Source organism: Megascapheus bottae, chromosome 7 (assembly GCF_031878675.1).
Source record: "Megascapheus bottae isolate mThoBot1 chromosome 7, mThoBot2.hap1, whole genome shotgun sequence".
Taxonomy (NCBI): domain Eukaryota; kingdom Metazoa; phylum Chordata; class Mammalia; order Rodentia; family Geomyidae; genus Megascapheus; species Megascapheus bottae.
In genome coordinates, this window is record NC_143515.1 from 66,517,545 (window position 1) to 66,539,481 (window position 21,937).

At 42.1% G+C, this 21,937-nt stretch overlaps 1 protein-coding gene across 1 annotated transcript in view; it reads right to left on the reverse strand.

The window, feature by feature from the left end:
• Window positions 1-21,937, reverse strand: part of Mapre3 (microtubule associated protein RP/EB family member 3) — a 52,333-nt gene that overhangs the window by 14,762 nt on the left and 15,634 nt on the right. The gene's annotated exons all lie outside the window — the stretch shown is intronic.

Sequence of the window (21,937 nt, forward strand, 5' to 3'; positions counted from 1 at the left end):
CCCTTTTAGTGGCCAACAGAGAAGGCCCTAGAAAACCTGGGATAACCTTAAAGTTCCTCAAATGCCATTTTTAAGTTTTAGAGTATCTATTATTGCTTTTTAATGCTGGTACCAGGGCTTGAACTCAGAGTCTCATGCTCTTAGCTCGGCTTGCTCTACCATTTGAGTCAGACCTCCAGCTTGGCATTTTACTAGTTTATTGGAGATGGAGTCTCACAGACTTTTCCGCCTGGGCTGACTTCTGAGTATCTGGGATAACATTGGAGACTGACTTTAAACACCTATGTTGAAGCCAACTTCCATGGAGCCACCATCAAACCAAGGCTACTAGCATGTGGCTCCTGGAGGCTCATTTATCCCCTGTTCTTCCCACCAGAAAGCCTGCTCTAAAGATATCTGGAACACAGTAAGATTCAGTGTGCAGTCTCTGTCCTCCTGCCAACATTCAACCATTCTTTGCCTGGTGGTCCAGGCATTCCACCCAGCAGCTTATTCTGCAGAACTAGCCCATCTGGAGCTGTCCAGCCCCAATCTGAGGGAGGACACACACTGGAGAGGTCCCAGAGGTCCCACAAACGTCCCTTCTGGCCATCACAGACTTCCTACCAGGAACAGCCTCCCTTTAATTTGGGGGCTGGTACTAGGGTTTGAACTTAGGACCAGGGACCTTTCTCAGCTTTTTTTTTTTTTTTTTTTTTTTTTTTTTAACAAAGCTGGTATTTTATCACTTGAGTCACGGTTTCACTTCTAGTTTCTTAAAAATAATTTTAATTACTTACTTTATTGTTATTATAAAGATAATGTACAGAGGGGATGCAATTAGAGAGTCAGGTAATGAGTACATTTCCTTTTATATAGTGTCTTCCCTTTCCTCACTCTCTCCCAGTCCTTTTCCCCCATCTCCATCCATGAGTTATATAGATCACTTTCCACCTTTTCCACCTTTTCCCCTTTTAGTTCTGTGCCCTCCTCATCACGCTCCCAAAGACATACAGGAAAAGTACACCATACATAAAAGAAGACAGAGTCACCAACAATTTTTTTAAAAAGAGACCTCTTGTGGGCCGGGAGTTTGGCCTAGTGGTTAAAGTGCTTGCCTAGCATGCATGAAGACCCGGGTTCGATTCCTCGGTACCACATACATAGAAAAAGGCCGGAAGTGGTGCTGAGGCTCAAGTGGTAGAGCTCTAGCTTTGAGAAAGTCCAAGGACAGTGCTCAGGTCCTGAGCTCAAGCCCAGGACTGGCAAAAAAAAAAAAAAAAAAAAAGAGACCTCTTGTTTCAGTGTTATAGGGTTTGTTTTGAGATCAGTCTAGGACTATCTATCGCCAATACCAGGCCTGTTTTGTTATTATAGCTCTGTAGTAGAGTTTGGGATGGTGAGTAGGTCTGGATTGTGATACTACCTGCATTACTCCCCCCACCCCTGCCCTGCCACCTGGATTTGCCTTGCTTTTTCTAGGTCTTTTGTTGTTACATATGCATTTTGGGATTGTTTTCTCTATCTCAGTAAAGAACATCATTGAGATTTTGATGGGGATTCCACTGAGTTTGTATATCAATTGGCAATTTGGCCATTTTTACAATATTAATTCTACCTATTCATGAACATGGAAGACCTTTCCATTTCCTGGTGTCCTCTTTTCTTCCTTCAAATTTTATAGTTTTCACTATAAGATCTTTTTCATTTTCAGTTAGGTTTATTCTAGGCTTTTTCTTTTTTGTTGGTTGTAGGTCTAGAACTCAGGGCCTGAGTGCTGACCCTGAGTTCTTCTGTTCAAGGCCAGTGTAGTCTACTACTCTGAGCCACAGTAGCATTTCTGGTTTTTGAATGATTAATGATTAAGTGTCTCGTGGGTACTTTTCGGCTGACTTCGAACTGCAGTCCTCATTTCAGCTAAGATTACAGATGTAAGCCTGTACCCAGCTTAGGTTTTTTTTGAAGCTATTGCAAAATGAGTTTTTATGATTTTCATTTCTGCTTGTATACTATTGGCATACAGAAAGGAGACTAATTTCTGTAGTATCTTGCTACTTTGCCAAAGTGGTTGATCAGCTCTAGGGGCTTAGGGATGGAGTCTTTTGGGTTTTTTAGGCATAAGATCATGTCATAAATAGGGAGAGTCTGACTTCTCCTTTCCTTGTGTGCATCCTTTTATGTCCTTTTCTTGCTTTGTTGCTCTGGCTAGGAATTCCAGAATTATATTGAAGAGGAGTGGAAAGAGTGACCATCTTTGCCTTGTTCCTGATTTTAGGAGGAATGGTTTTAGTTTTTTATCATTCAAGTATGATGGTGGCTGTTGATCTGTCATATAGCATTTATTATTATTATTATTTTTTTGCCAGTCCTGGGCTTGAGCTCAGGGCCTGAGCACTGTCCTTGGACTTTCTCAAGGCTAGAGCTCTACCACTTGAGCCTCAGCACCACTTCCGGCCTTTTTCTATGTGTCTGGTACCGAGGAATCGAACCCGGGTCTTCATGCATGCTAGGCAAGCACTTTAACCACTAGGCCAAACTCCTGGCCCTAGCATTTATTATTTTAAGGAACGTTCCTTCTATTCTTAACTCCTACTGAGCTTTTTAACACGAATGAATGTTGTATTTTGTCAGGGTTTTTTTTTTATATCTATTGAGGTGGATCTTGTGGTTCTTATCTTTGGCTCTGTTGATGGCATTTATTGGTTTACATATGTCGCATCTGGTTATGTATGTTGAACCTTGGTCTTCATATCTCAGCCACCTGAGTAGCTAGGATTACAGGCATAAGCCACCTCTCCCAGCTCTTTAATTTTTGTTTTTCACGGATATTTTTAGTTTTGCTGTCAATTGTGAATGATAGCTTTGCTGGGAAGACCAGTTTGGGTTGGCAGTTGTTGACTTTCAGGGCTTAAATTATACCATTCTAGTCTCTTCTTGCATTCAGTTTGTGTGCAGAGATCTACAGTAATTCTTATCTTCTTTCCATTGTAATATAGTTTCTCATTTGATTTTGCTACATTTAAAATTAATTCCTTAAGTGCAGTGCTCTCATGTATCTGGAAGTATTTCTTCTTGAATCCTGTCTTCTAGGATTGTTGTATGCCTCTCTTAGGTGGACAAGATTCTCTGTAAAGTTAGGGGATTTTTTTTCTGTTATAATTTTGTTGAATAGGTTTTCAATGTCTTCAGTTTTGAATTATTCTCTCTTATCTATACCGACTATTTGGAAATTTGATCTTTTGGCTGAATCTACCAGTTCTTGGGTTTCTTTTTACTACGTTCAGAGTGTTTTTTCCTTTGATTTTTTGGCTCTAATTCCTCTGTTTTGTCCTCAACTCTTCATACCCTATTTCCTATTTTTTTTCAGTCTATTGCCTATGCTTTCAACTGTGATTTGCAAGCTCTTTGTCAATAGCCGTTCTCAGGGTATTAATTTCATCTTTTAATGAATGTATAGTGTTTCTATCTTTTTTCATTTCTTTTTGGGTGACATATATTCTTGGTCATTTCCTCCTTGAAATCTTCTATTTGTTTTTGGATATGCTCTGTCATTCCATTGGCTAATTCTACCATCATTATTTTAACAGTCCTTTTGTCCTCTCTCTTCTTCACTGTCACAAGGGTCCTTCCCTGGATTGTTATTGGCTTTTGAATTTGGTATGCTGTCTTGATTGTTCATGTATTTTTAAATCTTTTATTGTTGATTTATGTATTTGGATTCAGGGACTAATGGGGTTGTTCAGATTGTATATTAAGTCCATGGTGGTGGTGGGCGGGGGGTTCACTGGATGAATCTCTCTCCGACTTTGCATTTGGCAGCTTTTAGCTTGGGGGTGCAAACAGTGTAATGGGTCCTGGCCAGTTTTAGGGCTCTGTGGTGGGTTGGGTGGTCTGGTGCCCTGGCCTGGGTTTAGGCCCAGTGGCAGGTTCCCATTATGTGGTGCCTGAACAGCAGACTAGGGTCCTGGCCTGGACCCATGTCTTGAGTATGCAGATTCCCACTAGTGGTAGTGGGGAGGTCATCTGGCCTGAGTCCTGGACTAGTGCCTACTTCCAATGGGACAGGAAGCAACGTTCTGGTGCCTGGATCTTTTTTGAGTCCCAGAGTGGGCAGATTCCCATTGTGCAGTACAGAGACATTGTGTCCGCCCCCCGCCCGAATCCTAGACTGACATTTACTTTCCACATGGTAGAGAGGTGCATTCCAGTCTCTGCTTCAGGTGTGAGCCCAGAAGGGGGCAGACTCCCACAGGATGTTGCAGGGAAATCATCCCCTCCCATGTCCTGGACTAGTGTCTACTTCCCAGGGGTAGGGGGCTGCATTCCAGTTTCTGGACCAAGTGTGAGCCCCACAGCCCCAGAGTGGGTGGGCTCCTGCTGGGAAGTGCTGGGTCAATGGTTCCTGCTGATTTTTAGCAGGTCAGATTTTTTCCCCCATCATCAGCCATGGCTGCAGAAAAATGCCCATTTCCAGTTTTTTGCTGGTTAATTGGAATGAGTCTCACAAAGTTTTCTTCCAGAAATGGCTTTGAATCCCAATTTTCACATCTCAGTCTCCTGAGTAGGATATTAGCCATCTGATGTTTGGGTTATGTGTTTTTTAAGTTACTGCATGGTTGCCTTAAATTGGCAAGTGCTGACCACTGACACATATACTCAATAGTCTGTGGGGTACCCAGAAGCCACAGGACAATTTTGAGGCCTGGGTGTTTTGTCTTTAAGGAGCCTCCATTTGACTGAAAAGATTAAAAGTCTCCCATAAAATAAGGGATCACAAAACCAGAAGTTCTAGACAGAGCATGCACATTTGGCTTTTGTATTCTCTACCGCACGCAAAGGATGGGGAGGGGGTGGAAGTTTAGCAGGTAGGGAGTTTATCAGGGTAGCTGGCACTTGCTTTAGGCTTGTCAGGATGTCAGCAGTGAAGAGAAAATGGGGAATTGGGGATATGGGGAACATGTTTACTACAACTGAGACCCATGACTAAGTCTTAGAGGAATGTTAGGGGACATGATCAAAGGAGAGAAGTGGAGAGAGGTGGGTGAGATCTATGGAGCCAAGGGCAGGGCCATGATCCAGAGGAGGACATCTGCCTTGTTAATGATGCTACCAGACCTTAGATGGAGAAGTGGTCAGTGGATTGTGCAATAAGGACATGAGTCATTTTTCTGGAGTGTGGGGTCAGAAGATAGACCCGTAGACAATTAGGGAGTCCAGATTATTTGCTCATGAGGATGCTGAGAAATCAGGAGTTTGTCATCAGGCCATTGTGTCTGCTCCAAAATTTAGGGAGACCAGAGTGATTATCTGCATGGCAGTGAGCATCTTGATTCCTTTAGTTAAAATTTGAAGAGACAGATTAAAATACAGGCTTGAGCACTTCAGCTTTACCTCCCTCATCCTCTTTTCAGTCCACTGCCTGTCCACCCTAGTAAGTTCTACTTCTTTTATCTGGGCAAGGAAGCTCTGGGGTACAGCTGCTTAAACTACTATATCAAACGTGAAGAGAAGAAGCAGTGGAATGATAATAAAGTCTTAGTTAAGCTGAATATGTGGAAAATGCTGTCTTAAATATTCACATGCTGTTCTGTTTAGCTATGGCTAATCAGAGCACCTTCTGACCTTCAGTTTTATGGAAAATTGTTATATTAGGACAAGGAGACAAACAAAATTGATTACCAAGGACTCTGTAGAGGCTCTGATCCATTTAGTCAGGCACTTACCCATTACAGTTTTTGGAGTAAGTGTTCCTCTCACATAATGCTGAATTCTAGGCACTGTGTCAGGTTTGAGGTCCACAGGAGGCATTGAGACCTAGCCTGGCCCCTTCATGAACCCAAGTACACTGGGAGCAGTTCAACTGAACAAAATTTCCTAAGGGAAACATACTATGATCCACTTCTAGACACTGCTGTAGCCATGCTGCTGCTTGAGTCAGGGAAGGCCTCAGAGAAGAGGCAGAGCTTGAACTGAGAACCAAGGGTTAGGGAAACATATGAGAAGGTGGAGAGGGCTGAGGAAGTTCACCCAGAATGCCTGTTGTGGGCAAGAGATAATGCTAAAAGGGTATAGAAATGCACATCACCAGGATTCCCTAGACCTTGGTCAAGGGCTGCTGAACTGCTTTTATCCTAGGGAAAAAAAATCAAAGGATTGTTTCTTGTGTGTATGGCATATTTATAATAATATAAAATATTAGTAACAATACTATAGGAAAATAACAACCTATTTCCAAATCAAAGTTATAATAAATAAAATTGTAGCACTTACAAACAACATGCAGTAAATAATTTTACAGAGCCTATGTTTTATTTTATTTTGGTAGGACTGGAGTTTGGACTCAAGATCTTGTGTTTGCCAGGCAGAGGATCTATCGCTTGAGCCACTCTAGCCTATATCCCCCTAATTTTTTAAAATATTTATTTATTTATTAGCAGTTGTGGGGACTGAACTCTGGTTCTGTCCCTGAGTTCTTCAGCTCAAGCTTCAAGCCCCACAGCCCCACTTTTGATTTTCCAGTGGTTAACTGGAGATAAGAGTCTCACGGACTGTAGTATCTAGGCTGGCTTTGAACTGTGATCCTCAGATCTCAGCCTCCTGAGTAGCTAGGATTACAGGTATGAGCCAGCATGCCAGGCTACTTTCATTTTTATTTATTGCTATAACTAAGGAGTTATAGAAAGGGGCTATAATTCTACAAGTCGGGTTATGAACATAATGCTTCTTGGTCAATGTCATCCCTTCCTTTATTCTCCCCCAATGAACCTTAAATTTTGAAATAATTTTAGACTCACAGTTCAAACGGAAGAACTACCATGCATTGTTGTCTATCTCCTCCCTCATCCATAAAGATTATTAAAATCAGGAAATGGACAACGGCATCTTATTAAAGTACAGACCTTATTTTTCATCACTTTCTGTGAAATTTATCACACGTTATCTACCAGGACACTGAACTGTTCTCTATCCTTAAATTCCCTCAAAGCCAGATGCTAGTGACTTAATCTGAGAATTGAGGTTTGAAGGCAGCTTGGAGAAACAAATCTGCAAGACTCTTATCCCCAATTAACCAACAAAAATCCAGGAACTGAGCTGTGCTTCAAGTGGTAGAACATCAACCTTGAGCCAGAAAAACCTTAGTTAGAGCAAGGTCCTGATACCAGCACAAAATAAACATAAACCCACAACAACAACAACAATGACCTTCAAATACCTCTGGCAACCTCAGAGCATTGTAATTTTCTCATTTTATGAATGTTGTATAAATGAAACCATATAATATTTTATATTTAGCTTTTTGCTCCTTACCCCAATGCTTTTGACTTTCATCTGATTTATTGCAGGGATTAAGAGCTCTTTTTCCACTACTGAGTAGTATTCCAATCAATAGTGGGTGGCTAGATGTATCACAGTTTATTCATTTACTCATTGAAGGATTTCTAGCTTGTTTCCAATATTTGGTGATGGAAACTTTCTCAGGATTCTTGAGTTATAAAGAGAACATTTCTTCACCAGAATAAAGCGCTTAAAAAATTTCATGTGCTTTCTGAGGCTGCTTATTTTACAGGTGTAGATATGTACCCTGCTTTCATTAGTGTTAAGTCTTTGCCTTCCTCTGGAAAAATCGGTATACGTTGACTATTCTGCCTCTGAGATTTACTGAGAGACCATTCCTCAACCACAACTTGAAGGTCCTACCCTGTCTATCATTCTGCTCATGCCCTAGATGTGGGTGGCTTTTTATTGTGTTCTAGAGATGACATAGAATATAAGATGGACTGCAGCCATCTTTGTTTTCTTTTCTTTTTCTTTTCTGCCAGTCTGGGACTTGAACTTAAAGCCTGAGCACTGTCCTTGGGCTTTTGCATGGCTAGTGCTCTACTATTTGAACCACAGCATCACTTCTGGCTTTTTCTGTATATATGGAACCAAGAAATTGAATGGAGGGCTTTGTGCATGCTAGGCAAGCACTCTACCACTAGGCCACACTCCCAGCCCCCCATTTTTGGTTTCTTTCAGGCAGAGCAATGGGGTGGTCTGAGGAGATAACAATTGCGACTTATCCCAGGGAGTAAATCCTTTAGTTCTGGAAGACTACTGGCCATTCCAAACTCCCCAGTGAGAGAAATCTTTGCTGACCACTCAGCAAGTTTCTAACTTTTCTGTAATCGTTGAACTTAAAGTGTGCCTGGGTGGTTCATACTAAGCACAAACTCTACCACCGTAGACCACTGGAGCACATGCAACCTTCTTCCTGAGGAATCTAAAGAACAGGCCTTTTATGAGTTAATTAGCCCTTAACCAGTCTGCTAACCCAAGCTTCCTAATTCTCACAAACCTTTTCACCTACCTACACATGAAGATACAGACAAATCATTGGGATTATGACTCAATTTGTGTGTGAGTGTGCCAGTCCTAGAGCTTGAACTAGGTGCTGTTCCTGAACAATTCTTTTGCTCAAGACTAGCACTCTATCACCTGAAGCCACAGTGCTACTTCCAGAGTTTTCTGAGTAATTTTGAAGATAAGTGTCTCACAAATTTTCCTGCCCGGCTTGGCTTTAAACTGAGATCCTCAGATCTCAGTCTCCTGACGGTTAGCATTATAGGCATGAGCCACTGGCACCCAACTTAAGAAGAACTTTTATTTCCTCTTTTACAATGGGAGTCATCTCTCTTGACTCAGGTATAGAACACATAAAGCAGCCCCTCCTTGTCTGGTAGTCTCAGAAGTTACACTAGTAGAGGCTTCAGCACACCTGATTTCAGGATAGCCTTTCAATATGACTGTACAACATGCATTTCTCACTGAAAACACCAATGTTTCAGCAAGTGTGTTTAACCACAAAGGAAATTCTACTACTTCTCTCTTGCTTGTCAAGTGTGAAGTGAAAGAGCTTGAAGAGAAGAGAAAACAATCCTGACTCCTCGAATGATGAGGGTTAGAGTTCCTAAATCAAGGCCTAGGGTGTTTCTACCAATTCAGCTGCCCAGCAATCTCTTCTTCCTAGAGCAGAAGCTAATGGGGCCATATGACCTAGTAAAGGCAGAAGAGCAGAGTTCAAGCATGATCACAATAAGTATACATAAGCAAGAGAGACGTAGTAGGATTTCCTTTGTGGTTAAACACACTTGCTGAAAGTAGGGAAGAGTCCTGCTAAATGTGCAAGTGACAGGATTTGCTGTTGAACACTAGGATGTGAAGAGAGAGGTCAGAGATGACCTTGTGCTCTGCCTGAGCCACAGGAAGGATGGAGAAACTGCAGGAAAAGCAAGTTTGAGTGTGGGTGAAGAGCAGGACTCATTTATCTTATGCTGTCAGTAATATTCAAAGAACACACAAATATTAGAGACTTTTTTTCAGTGTTTGGCAAGTACACTGAGGCTAAAGCTCCAGCTTCAGAAACATGTTAAATGGGACATAATATTCCATGCTATTATTAAATATTCACAAATTGTTAAGACATTTTTGATATTTAAATATCCTTAGAAATAGTATCCAACATTCAGTCTTTGCTAAATAACTATTTCCTTGGGCAGGAAACTACTGGGTCAAAGGTATGACATACTGTCTAAGGATTTATATATGTACTTTTCTTTTTCTTCCAGAAATTTATGAATGTTCACTTCAATAATGCTCACTAACACTGCTATTGTAAAGAAATGTGCTGATTTAATAACTTTTTGGGTTCTTTACACTATTTCTTTGATTACTAGTGAAAGCCATTTCCATGATTACTGACCACATATATTTATACTTCTGTGAACTATTTTGGACAATTGAGTTTGAAAGATGGCTAGGCATGTCTCAGAGGGCACAGAGATTCTCAGGGCCACAATTCATGGAAAATAGGTGTAAACAGTTAACGCAGGAAGCACGCTCACCTTTGTTAGCAATCTAAAAACATTTGTCACCAATCTGTCATGAAGGTAAAAGCAATCCAAGGTATAGTCATACCGAACCTGAGAATGGTCAATTCCGGTTAGTGAAGGTAATAGGCCATGAATTTGTGTGTGTGTGTGTGTGTGTGTGTGTGTGTGTGTGTGTGTACACGCGCACGTACCGCACGTGCTAATCTTAGGGCTTGGAATCAGGGGGTCTGGGAGCTGTCTCTGAGCTTTTTTGTTTAAGAATAAAGCTCTACTACTTAAGCAATAAATTCATTTTTGCCTTTTTGGTGGTTAATTGGAGATAAGCATCTCATGAACTATTTTGCCCAGGCTGGCTTCAAACCATGATCCTTAGATCTTAGATCCCTAAGTAGCTAAGATTACAGATAAAGCCATGGTGATGAGCTTAGGCCATGGATTTTGTTGTTGTTGTTGTTGGTGGTGGTGGTTATGGGGTTTGAACTCTGGGCCTAGGCGCTTCCTGAGCTCTTCAGCTCAAGGCTAGCACTCTACCACTTGAGCCACAGCACCACTTCTGGTTTTCTGGTGGTTAATTGGAGATAAGAGTCTCACAGACTCTCTGCCTGGGCTGGCTTTGAACTGGGATCCTCAGATCCCAGGTTTTTTTTTTTTGCCAGTCCTGGGCTTGAGCTCAGGGCCTGAGCACTGTCCTTGGACTTTCTCAAGGTTAGAGCTCTACCACTTGAGCCTCAGCACCACTTCCAGCTTTTTTCTATGTATGTGGTACCGAGGAATCAAACCCAGGTCTTCGTGCATGCTAGGCAAGCACTAGGCCAAACTCCTGGCCCCTTTAGTACACTTTTTACTGCTGGAATTTTAGCAAGTCTTTGCTGTGTTAGGGATTACATGATTTGGTAAGGAGAAGGAGACTGAGGACTGTGATTGTTCAAGTGTGCAGGATTGACTATGGAGATTACTCTGGGGAGGAGGGATTTTGGTAGAATACTTCACTGGGAACAGAGAATTTGGTAGTAGGCAATAGAACAAGATGCCAGGTTGTGGTGTCAGCTGGATTCACAACAGAAGTGTCATAGATATTAGATTCTTTTCCATTCTCTTTTTTAGTGGTGGTATTAATGAACAAAGAAACATAAAACCACACCTCAAGGAAACAGCTCAGAGAACCCAGAGTCCTTCTGGGACTCTGGGGGTAACTTATATAAAGGACCACCAAACTAGAATCCTTGTAATTTTCTTCTTGGTATCAGACTTCTAGAGGGCCTATGTGCCTTCATTCAGTTTTAGTTCAACCTAGATAACCAGTCACTTTTTTTTTTTTGTGGGTCATGGGGCTTGAACTTGGCCTGGGTGTCATCCATGAGCTCTTCAGCTCAAAGCTACCACCCTACCTTTGAAGTGGGCCAAGCCCCACTTCCCATTTTCTAGAGGTTAATTGGAGATAAGAGTCTCAGGTTCTTTTGTGCCTGGGCAGGCTTTGAACCTTGATCCTCAGATCTCAGCCTCCTGAGTAGCTAGGATTACGGGTGTGAGCCACTACACTTAGCACCAGTCACGTTTCTGTTCACATAGGTTTCATGAATATTTTAGCACTGCTGCATGCACAGAGATGATCTGGCCAGAGGACTTTGGTCCAGAGAGTTTTCCTCTGGCTTATGGCTGAATCCTCATCTGATGAGGAACATGCATAGTGGCTAGCTGCTCACATCACACGGTGGTGATGCTCATGGAAAATTTACTCTTATAACTACTTTCCCAGGAAATTGCAGCATGTCACAAAAGCAGCTTAATGAAACTGTCTGCAGAATCTACTAATACTGTCTTCTCAGCTTTTCTGTCACAGATGGTGGCCAGTATTCTCCTCCCTCCATACCCGACACCTCTGCATATTAGCAGCAGCTCCAAATTTTCCTCTATCCTCTTGGCCACATAGGTCCTATTATACATCCCGCTCTCCTCACTCTCATTTGTTAAACTCAGGGCCTTATACTTGTGAGGCAGATGTGCTACAAAGTGAACCACCTATAATTTCCAGACTCAGTCTTGAATAAGACATTTCTCTAAGGTCCCTTAGGGGAGTGGAATCCTGTTTTAAGACTGAAACATCACATAAATAATCTCAAGGGCGACAATGGCAAAGCCAGGGAAGGAGAGGAAAAAGCCTCCTCTGACTGTGTTTCATAGACAGCAGAATATAAGATACAGCTTGACTTGCTTTTTTAGTAAAATATTTTATAAGAAAAGCATCCAAACCCATTCACTTACCTATTGTCTACAACTGTAGTCATTTGACAATAGCAGAGGGCTTCTCTCCACTAGAACTTGGCCTTGTGCTCACTCACTTGCTAGGTTTGCTTGCTCATAGCTGGTGCTCTTGCACTTGGACTACACCTCCAGTCAGAACTTGTTTTGGTTAATTGGAGATAGACTCTTGAGGACTTTTGAGCCTATACTAGTGTCAAACTGTGATCCTCTAGATCTTAGTAACTAAGATTACAGGCATAATCCACTTGTACCTCAGAATATAATGTTCTGAGGAAGCCCATCTTACTTGCAAAGGTAAAATATGTATTAACTAGACTTAACAGAGAGTGCCTACTGATTCCTGTTACATTAATTTACTTGTTAATCTACATAGGATCACCTAACAGGAGAAATAATGTGGTTTGGAGATAATACAGATAATATGTCTTCCTAGATGTTATCAGGCACTGCTAATTTAAAATTTGTCTCTATGGAATAAGCTACAGACTTGGAGACCTCTCCTATGATGTGTTGTAGGAGCTGGTTGTTGTGGCACTTTTAAACAGAAGTGATAGTTATTATGGAAACTAGAAAAAGTAGTTGAATAAAACTATGTTAGTGCAGTTTTGACAATATGCAGGAATGGTGTCCTGTTTAGCTAGGATTTGTATGCTGGTTATCAGGACAATTGTTTCATGCAGTTGACAAAGGAGAATTAATTGAGCTTGACTGATCATGGTGTGGCTAACACACCATTTCCTAACATCTTCCAACTCTGCTTATCTTGATTTCATGCTCACAAAGCAAGCTCTGATTATTCTTCTGATTTTCAAGGTACTGTAACATTGGGAAGAAGTATATTGCTTGCTACATTAAATTGATCTTCTGATACAAATGTGTCTGCAAACACATATGTGAATGAATTTTCTCAGGGCTCAGTGATTAAATTGATCTTCTGATACAAATGTGTCTGCAAACACATATGTGCATGAATTTTCTCAGAGCTCAGTGACCTTAAGAAGAGCTGATTGTTAAGTTGTTAGATTTAAAGATCTGAGGGGCAATGATCCCGAACTGCATGTAACAGTCAAGATAGAGCATCACTGAATTTCTTCCAAATGTGAAGATGCAAATGTCTGCTGAAATGTTGGACAGCTCCTACCTGTGCCCATAGGGCTCAACTCATGGGGTATCCTGGAAGCAATCCCGATTCAGACAAGCACACTTCTCTAGATGTCCATTATGTGCACTAGGTTTCCTGCCAGACATGGACTTTTGGACCTATCCAGTGGTCATGACCAAGCCAGGCCTGCAGTGGTCAGATAAAAGATAAGAGGTACCATGTTGCCGAAACCCTGTTAATGAAGTTGAGAAGGTTATCTAGAGGCTTCTCAGTGGCCTTCAACCTGGCAGTTGCACCATGCAGTGAGCCATATCATTCACCAAGAACTTGAGCCTATACTAGAAGCCAGAACTCTAAATCAGGCACTCCATTTCCATTTGACCACCAAGTACTTTTTCCCAAGAAGAAGCTCTCCTATCTCTGGGAGCAACTTCTGTGGCTTGGAGCGGGATGTAGGCATATGACTAGAGAAACTGGCAGAAGAATCTGCAAATTTTACACTAAACAGCTTGAAGTGATTTTTAAAAAGGTGGAGAAAGGGCCTGGAGCATAGCCTAGTGGTAGAGTGCTTGCCTAGGATGCACAAAGACCCATGTTTGATTCCTCCAAGGCCAGAAATGGTGCTGTGGCTCAAATGGCAAAGCACTAGCCTTGAGCAAAAAGTGTCCAAGGACAGTGCCCAGGCCCTGAGTTCAAGCCCCACAACAACAACATCATCAACAAAAAGGTAGAGAAAGAAAGGAGGCAGAGCAAACCGGTTTCTAATTTTGTTTGTAACGCCTTAATGTGGTTCCTTGTTAGGCTTTCCAGTTGGAGCATGCATAGTCATTCCAGACCCACGCAATCCTTATGACTGAATTGAAGCTAACCCCTCCAGCCAAGTGATAAAACATAAAATGGGTGCAAAAGTCCAACATGTATAGCAGGAAATAGACCCCTGTATTTCTCAGGAGAGAAGAAACACATTATACAGAATTGACTCTCCATGCAGAGAAGAGGTTTTAAGTCATCTGCCTACTTTTGGCCCACAAAGTATCCTAACAAGGACATAGATGGAAAAGAACACACTTTTTATTTTATTCTAGGTTTATGAGACATAACATTGTCATGATTATTTCAGAATATATTGCAACTGCATTATTTTAGGAAGCTGAGAGCTGAGGAAGATCCCAGTTCAAATCCATCTTGGGCAGTAAATTCTATGAGACTCTTATCTGCAATTAACCAGAAAAAAATTGGAAGTGGAGGTGTGGCTCAATTGGTAGAGTGCCAGACTTGAGGGGAAAAAAAAGCCAAGTGAGAGTGCAAGTTCTTGAGTTTAAGCCCCAGGACCAGTACACACCTACACCCAAAAGGTATTATGAAACTAGGGGTAGGGATAGGGGAGTGCCTCCTAATATATCCCCCCTCTCTCTTTGTTGGTCATGGGGCTTGAACTCTGGGCCTGGGTGCTGTCCCTGAGCTCTTCAACTCAAGGCTACCACCCTACCCCTGGAGCCACAACACTACTTCTGCTTTTCTAGTGGTTAGTTGGAGATCAGAGTCTCACGGTCTTTAGTGCCCAGGCTTGTTTTGAACCACCATCCTCAGATCTCAGCCTCCTGAGTAGCTAGGAACTAGTAGCTGGGCCGTCACGCCTAGCTAGAAGGTTCAGTCTTTTTCTTGGGTTCTAGAGTGCTGTGATGGAATAATGTCAAGTGGGGGACAAAAATAAATATGCTGGGGCCAGGAGTTTAGCCTAGTCATAGAGTGTTTGCCTAGGATGTACAAAGACCCATGTTTGATTCCTCCGTACCATGTACATAGGGGAAAAAAAAAGCTGGAAATGGTGTTATGGCTCAAGTGGTAGAGCTCTAGCCTTGAGAAAGCCCAATGACAGAGCTCAGGCCCTGAATTCAAGCCCCAGGACTGTCAAAAAACAATGCCAACTTCCTATATGGATGCTAAAAAATGTCAATGATAGGTCATAGCTACAATGAGCACCTAGCTAATTTTCTTTTGCTAACATTTATAATGCAGTTAAACATATGCAGTGTTCTTTCTTAAGGATGAGATATGTAGATTTTAAAAGAATAGAGACTAGAACAGATGTTACTTCTCACAGTCACAATGCCAAGATTTTCCCACAAACTGGCTTTCTTTGCTTTAATAAGTATTATTTTCAATGAAAAAAATCCATTTCCTTCCAATGTGATTCAGATTAAAAGGTTTATTTTACAGGGATAAGAAGTGACATGGCTTATACTAGTTAAAAAAACATGAATATGAAATGTCTTTCATCTTTAAAAACTGAGTGCTAGTGGTTCATACCTGTAATCCTTGCTACTAAGATCTTCAGATCTCAGTTTGAAGCCATCCCAGGCAGGAAAGTCCATGAACCTCTCATCTGTAATTAACTACCAAAAGGCTAGAAGAAGTGGAACTGCTCAAGTGGTAAAGAGCCAGCCTTGAGCAAAAAAATTATGGGACAGCATCCAAGCCCTGAGTTCAAATTAGGCACGGAAAATGATAAACTGTCAAGAAGGACTCTTCTTCTACCAATTCAAGCAGCTAGCTTTATAAAGACACTAGTGCCACATCATATGTCTGCTTAGGCCTATTGGGCCAAAAGTCACAATCTGTTTTAGTGACCCCAGAGACTGTACACTTTGGCTTCATACTAACTGACGAGCAGTGACTCACTCCATACTGACTGACTGGCAATGCTGGCTACGGGTGGTCCTCTAAGGATGACTTTTACCTTGATCTTGATTATGTTCTTAACTCGAGCAAATATCCAACAAGCTCTCTTTTGAAGTGAAGTTCATTAACTGGGATCTCAAACCCTCTTGTTTATGAAAGAAGAGCTGAGACAGAAGTAAGCTGGCAAAGTTCTAGGCACTGGTCAGAACTCCTTACTGGATTTTACAAGCACGTAGAGGTGGCTATTTGCTGACATCTTAAGTCTAATGCCTCCTCCTAGAAATAAGCCTGAGTGATTAGGAGTACACACATTCTGTCCTAATTGACTCTTCTCAGATCCTTTCATTGGTGTTTAATCTCTTTTTTGAAATTCTCAACTTTATATTCAAACCATGAAAAACTTAAAAAAAAAATAGGCAGGAGGGGCCAGGAGTTTGGCCTAGTGGTGCATGCCTAGCATGCACAAAGACCCAGGTTCGATTCCTCGGTACCACATATATAGGAAAAAAAAAAAGCTGGAAGTGGTGCTGAGGCTCAAGTGGTAGAACTCGAGCCTTGAGAAAGTCCAAGGACAGTGCTCAGGCCCTGAGCTCAAGCCCAGGACTGGCAAAAAAAAAAAAAAAAAATAGGCACGAGTGTTTCCTAGTAGATAATTTTAACGCTGAGAATTAATTCTCTTCCCCAATCCCCAATCTACCTCTTTGAAGTCAGCATGCCTTTCATCTGTAGATGTAAAAATAAACAATAATAATAAATGCTTTCTCATCTTCTCTAAGGAGGAAGTTCTATTTACTTCTGTGGAAGAAATCCTTATTTTTCAGAGCTAGAGAGACAGGAACAGAATGGGGACTCTTCTTTTGATGGTTGTGATATATTTTTTCTCTCTTTCTTTCTTTTTCTTTTTCTTTTTTGCCAGGGTTGGGTTTGAACTCAGGGCCTACGCACTGTCCTTGAGCTTTATCAGGGCTAGCACTCTACCCTTGAGTCACAGCACCACTTCCAACCTTTTCTGTATATGTAGCACCAAGGAATAGAACCAGGGCTTTGTGCATGCTAAGCAAGCACTCTACTACCAGGCCACTCTCTCAACCAGTTATTATATATTTTTAAACTAAAAGTGTCTCAAGTAACTCTATCTAGTGTTTATTTTGTCAGTTGTCTGGCTTGAACTCAGAGCCTGTGCACTGTCCCTGAGCTTTTGTGCTCAGGCTAGCATTCTACTATTTGAGCCAAATCTTTACTTCTGGTTTTCTGGTGGTTAATTGGAGCTAAGAGTCTCATGGACTTTTTTTTTTTTTGCCAGTCCTAGGGCTTGATCTCAGAGCCTTGGCACGTCCTTGGGCTTTCTCAAGGCTAGTGTTCTACCACTTGAGCCACAGAATCACTTCCAGCTTTTTCTGTGTACATGGTACCAAGGAATCAAACTCAGGGCTTCATGCATGTTAGGCAAACACTCTACTACTAGGCCACGCTCCCAGCCCTCTCATGGACTTTATTTCCTTTTTTTTTTTTTTTTTGTGGTTCATGAGGCTTGAACTTGCCTGGGCACTGTCCTTGAGCTGAAGAGCTCAGGGACAGCCTACCCTTGAGCCAAGTCCCACTTCCCAGTTTTCTGGAGGTTAATTAGAGAGACGAGTCTCAGGTTCTTTTGTGCCTGGGGTGGCTTTGAACCTTGATCTTCAGATCTCAGCCTCCTGAGTAGTTAGGATTACAGGCGTGAGCCACCCTGCCTGGCTTCTCATGGAATTTCTTGCCCAGGCTAGTTTTTAACTGAGATCCTTATATCTCAGCTTCCCAAGAAGCTAGGATTACAGGTATGAGCCACTAGCACCTAGCTTCCATCTACTTTTAGTAACAACTATGACTGGGCCATTCCTTTCTGAGCTCTTCTCTAGATGTATTTTATACAGTGCGTTCTTACCTCATAAGCTATCTCCATCTTTTACAGGGGGAAAGGGAGTTTTAGCACCTCCCACATGCCCAGTAACAGTTCCACTGTGAGGAACATTCCCATCACCTCTAGTCCCCAGGTCATGTGTACTTCTTGTGACTCATCTCTAGTGCTTTGTGCCTTCGTGGACATCAGCTTTATGACTGATGGTTGTACACAATGTCCTTACTGGGTCAAACCAATGGTCTTCTCACTCTAGTCTACCTAATAAGCTCTAAAGGTCAGTATTTTGGAAGACATAATACACCTACCTTTTTAATCACCTCAAAAGCTTCAAAAGAACACTACATCTTGCAAGGCTCACATACTCCCTGCTTTTTACCATTCCGAGTCCTGTCTATATCCTGCCTGAAGAAAGAAGCCTGGGAAGGTAATATACCTTATATACATCCTTGCTATATCGAGGAGCCTTTCCTTCATTCTACCTTCTCAAGCTTCAAGGAAGAGGGTTTTGTTTTTTAGTTTTGCCAGTCTCAGGCTTGGGCTCAGGGCCTGGGCACTGTCGTTGGGTTTTCTCACGGCTAGAGCTCTACCACTTGAGCCATATGTATGTGGTACCGAGGAATCAAACTGGATCTTTATGCATGCGAGGCAAGCACTCTACCAATAGGCCAAATTCCTGGCCCCTGTTTTTGTTTCTGTGTTTTTTTTTAATTTAACTTTTTTAGTGTTGGGTTGAACTCAACGCCTCACACATGCTGCCACTGAACTACACACCAGCCTGAATAGCATGTACTCTGATATGGTGAACAGATCCAGCATTCCCACAGGCATTAGGACTGTAGACTGTGGGAGGCTCCCCAGAAATCCATGTTCTAATCTCAGGCATCTTGTGAATATGTTAGCATAAATGGCAAAAGGGATTTTGCATAGTAAATGAACAATCTGGGGGTGAAAAGATTTTCCTTAGGAGAGGAAACCTGGGAGGAATGTGAAGATGGAAGCAGAAGTGCTGCAGAGAGTCAAAGAATACAGGCAGCATTTAGGAGCTGGAAAAGGCGAGGACACAGATTCCCCTTCCTCACCCCTTAGGGTCTCCAAATGAAACAGACCTACCAAATTGATGCTGACCTACTGTATCAGTTTTTCATGCCAATGTAACCAAGGACAACAAATTGTGTAGTTTAAACCACAGAAATGTATTCTCTCAATGTTCTGAAGGCCAGAGGTTCAAAAATCAAGGTGGCTGTACTCTCTGAATGCTCCAGGGAAATCTGCTGCTCTTCTAGCTTTTGACAATTTCCTTGGTTTATGACCACACCACTCCAACCTCTGCTTCTGTGGTCATACTATCACCCCATCTCTCAACACCCCTATATTCTTCTCATAAAAACAAATGGATAGGGCTGGGAGTTGGCCTAGTGGTAGAATGCCTGCCTAGCATGCACGAAGACCTAGGTTTGATTCCTCGGTACCACATACATAGAAAAAAGCTGGAAGTGGTGCTGAGGCTCGGTAGAGCTCTAGCCTTAAGAAATCCCAAGGACAGGGCTCAGGCCCTGAGCTCAAGCCCAGGACTGGCAAAAAAAAGTGGATATCATAGTATCTTAAAATTTTATTGGTATATGTGGTGAGGGGATGAAACCCAGATCTCAGACATGCTAGACAAGGGCTTTACGACATCTCCAGTCCTGGAAAAGAATACATGCAAGTATATTCAGGGCCCATCCACAATCCAGGATAACTTCTCTTAAGATCTTAATGATACATTTGCCTTTTGACTGGCAAAACAAACAAACAAACAAACAGAAACTCATGAGACTCTTATCTCCAATTAACCACCAGAAAACCAGAAGTAAAAATGTGGCTCAAATAGTAGAATGCTAGCCTGAGCACAAAAGCTCAGGGACAGTGCACAGGCTCTGAGTTCAAGCCACACAACCGACAAAATAAGGAATATGTAATGCTTATTCCTTTGTCAAAGAAATCAATATTCAACCAGGCACTGGTGGCTCATATCTGTAATCCTAGCTACTCAGGAGGATTGCAGTTCAAAGCCATCCCAGACAGGAAACTCTGTGAAACTCTTATCTCCAATTAACCACCAGAAAACTGGAAATGGTAGAGCACCAGCCTTGAGCAAAAGAGATTAGGGATAGCAACCAGGCCCAGAGTTCAAGCCCCATGACTGATAAAAATAAACAAGTACATATACATATATACAAACACACACACACACACACACACACACACACACACACACACATTTCCATTTTCTGTGGAAAGGTACCATTCAGTCCACTGTACCCACCCAGACAGATTTTTTTTTTTTGTTTATAGGGTTTAAACTCTGGATCTAGGCATTGTCCTTGAGATCTTCAGCTCAAGGCTACTGCCCTATTCCTAAGCCACAGCGCCACTTCAGCTTTTCTAGTGGTTAACTGGAGCTCAGAGTCTCACGGACTTTAGTGCCGTAGCTGGCTGTGAACCGCGATCCTCAGAGGATCCTCAGATCCTCCTGAGTAGCTGGGATTACAGTGTGAGCCACCATGCCTGGCTCCAAGACAGATTTTTGATTTCTAATTTCCAGAACTATAAAATGACAAATATGTGTTATTCTATCCAACTAAATTTGTAATTTGTCACACAGCAATAAGAAATGATTACCTAGATCATGTCACTTTAACTCTCTTGCACTTTGCAGAGGCTGTTCTGGGTTGTAACACTCAGACTGGTGCTCTCAGAACTCTCTTGGCTAATGTTTACACATAGGGAAATGATAGGTACAGAGAGAATCTCAGGAAATATTGTGAACAAGAATATTGTGAAAGACCTCATAAGCCTGGAGCAGGAAGGATTGTTTTGTTGTTGTTGTTGTTGTTTTGTGTGTGTGTGTGGGGGGGTGTTGTGGAGCTTGAACTTGGCCTGTGCATTATCCCTGAGCTCTTCAATTCAAGGCTACCACCCTACCCTTGAGCCAAGCCCCACTTGCCATTTTCTAGAGGTTCATTGGAGATAAGAGTCTCAGGTCATTTTGTACCCGGGCTGGCTTTGAACTTTGATCCTCAGATCTCAGCCTCCTGAGTAGCTAGGATTACAGGAGTGAACCACTGTGCCCTGTGAAGGATTGTGTTTGACCCTGTGCTTGGCCCACAACCTTTGCTAAATGGGAAGAAAAGGGTTGTCATCACAACCTCTCTCAGCTGAATGGTTCCAAGAAGCTAAGTGTACATTGTAGGCCCTGCCTATAATCCTAAATACTCAGGAAGCAGAGATAAAGAGGCCAGCCTTGGTAAAAGTTCATAAGACCCAATCTCAATCAATAATAATTAAACAAACAAACAAACAAACAATATCTTAGGTATATTGGCATATACCTGTCATCCTAGCTATGTGGGAAGTATAAATAAGAAGACTATGATCTAGGCTAGTTTGGGCAAAACACAAGACCCTATTTGAAAAGTAACTGCAGCAAAAAGAACAGGAGATGTGTCTCAGATGGTAGAGGCCCAAAGTACAAACTCTAGTATAACCAGTCATATTAAATTAACCAATAAATCATACTAAGCAACTGATATTTAGGCTAAAGAACAAGGAAGTATTCAGGACCTGGGTATGTCCCTTCTACTCCTTCATAAGTGCTCCAGTAAATTTTATAGACCAGCCAGTCTGTGATATGGAGCATTCAGATACCTGTGGGTGAGAGTAGCTAAGGTAGAGTTTTATTTTGATCTTAAGTCATCATGTTATGTTTCAGGTCCCTGCTAGGACAGTGAAAGTATCTCCTAGGGGTGAGGTAATTTCAAAATAAAGTTCCCTGACATGAGATTTCAGTGTTCTGGAAGCAGTGCGCTTAAGGGCAAAACCAGCAACAATAAGCTGTGGCAATGGTTAGCACATTCCACCAAAGTCTTGTGCTGGGACTGCATGGAGCTGACTGTAACTTAGCAAGAAGATACATGTGATCGTCAGGTAAATGCAGCCAGATAGATATTCATACATCTAGTGCCTGGTGGGACCAGGTCTTCCTTTTGGAGGGCACAGAGCTGGTACTGGCAGGGGAGGAGGGTTGGAGACAGAGGGCTTGTGGCTAGGTTTACTTGTGGATAGGGCAATGCTTCAGCCCACCTAAACCACCACTTGGTGTCT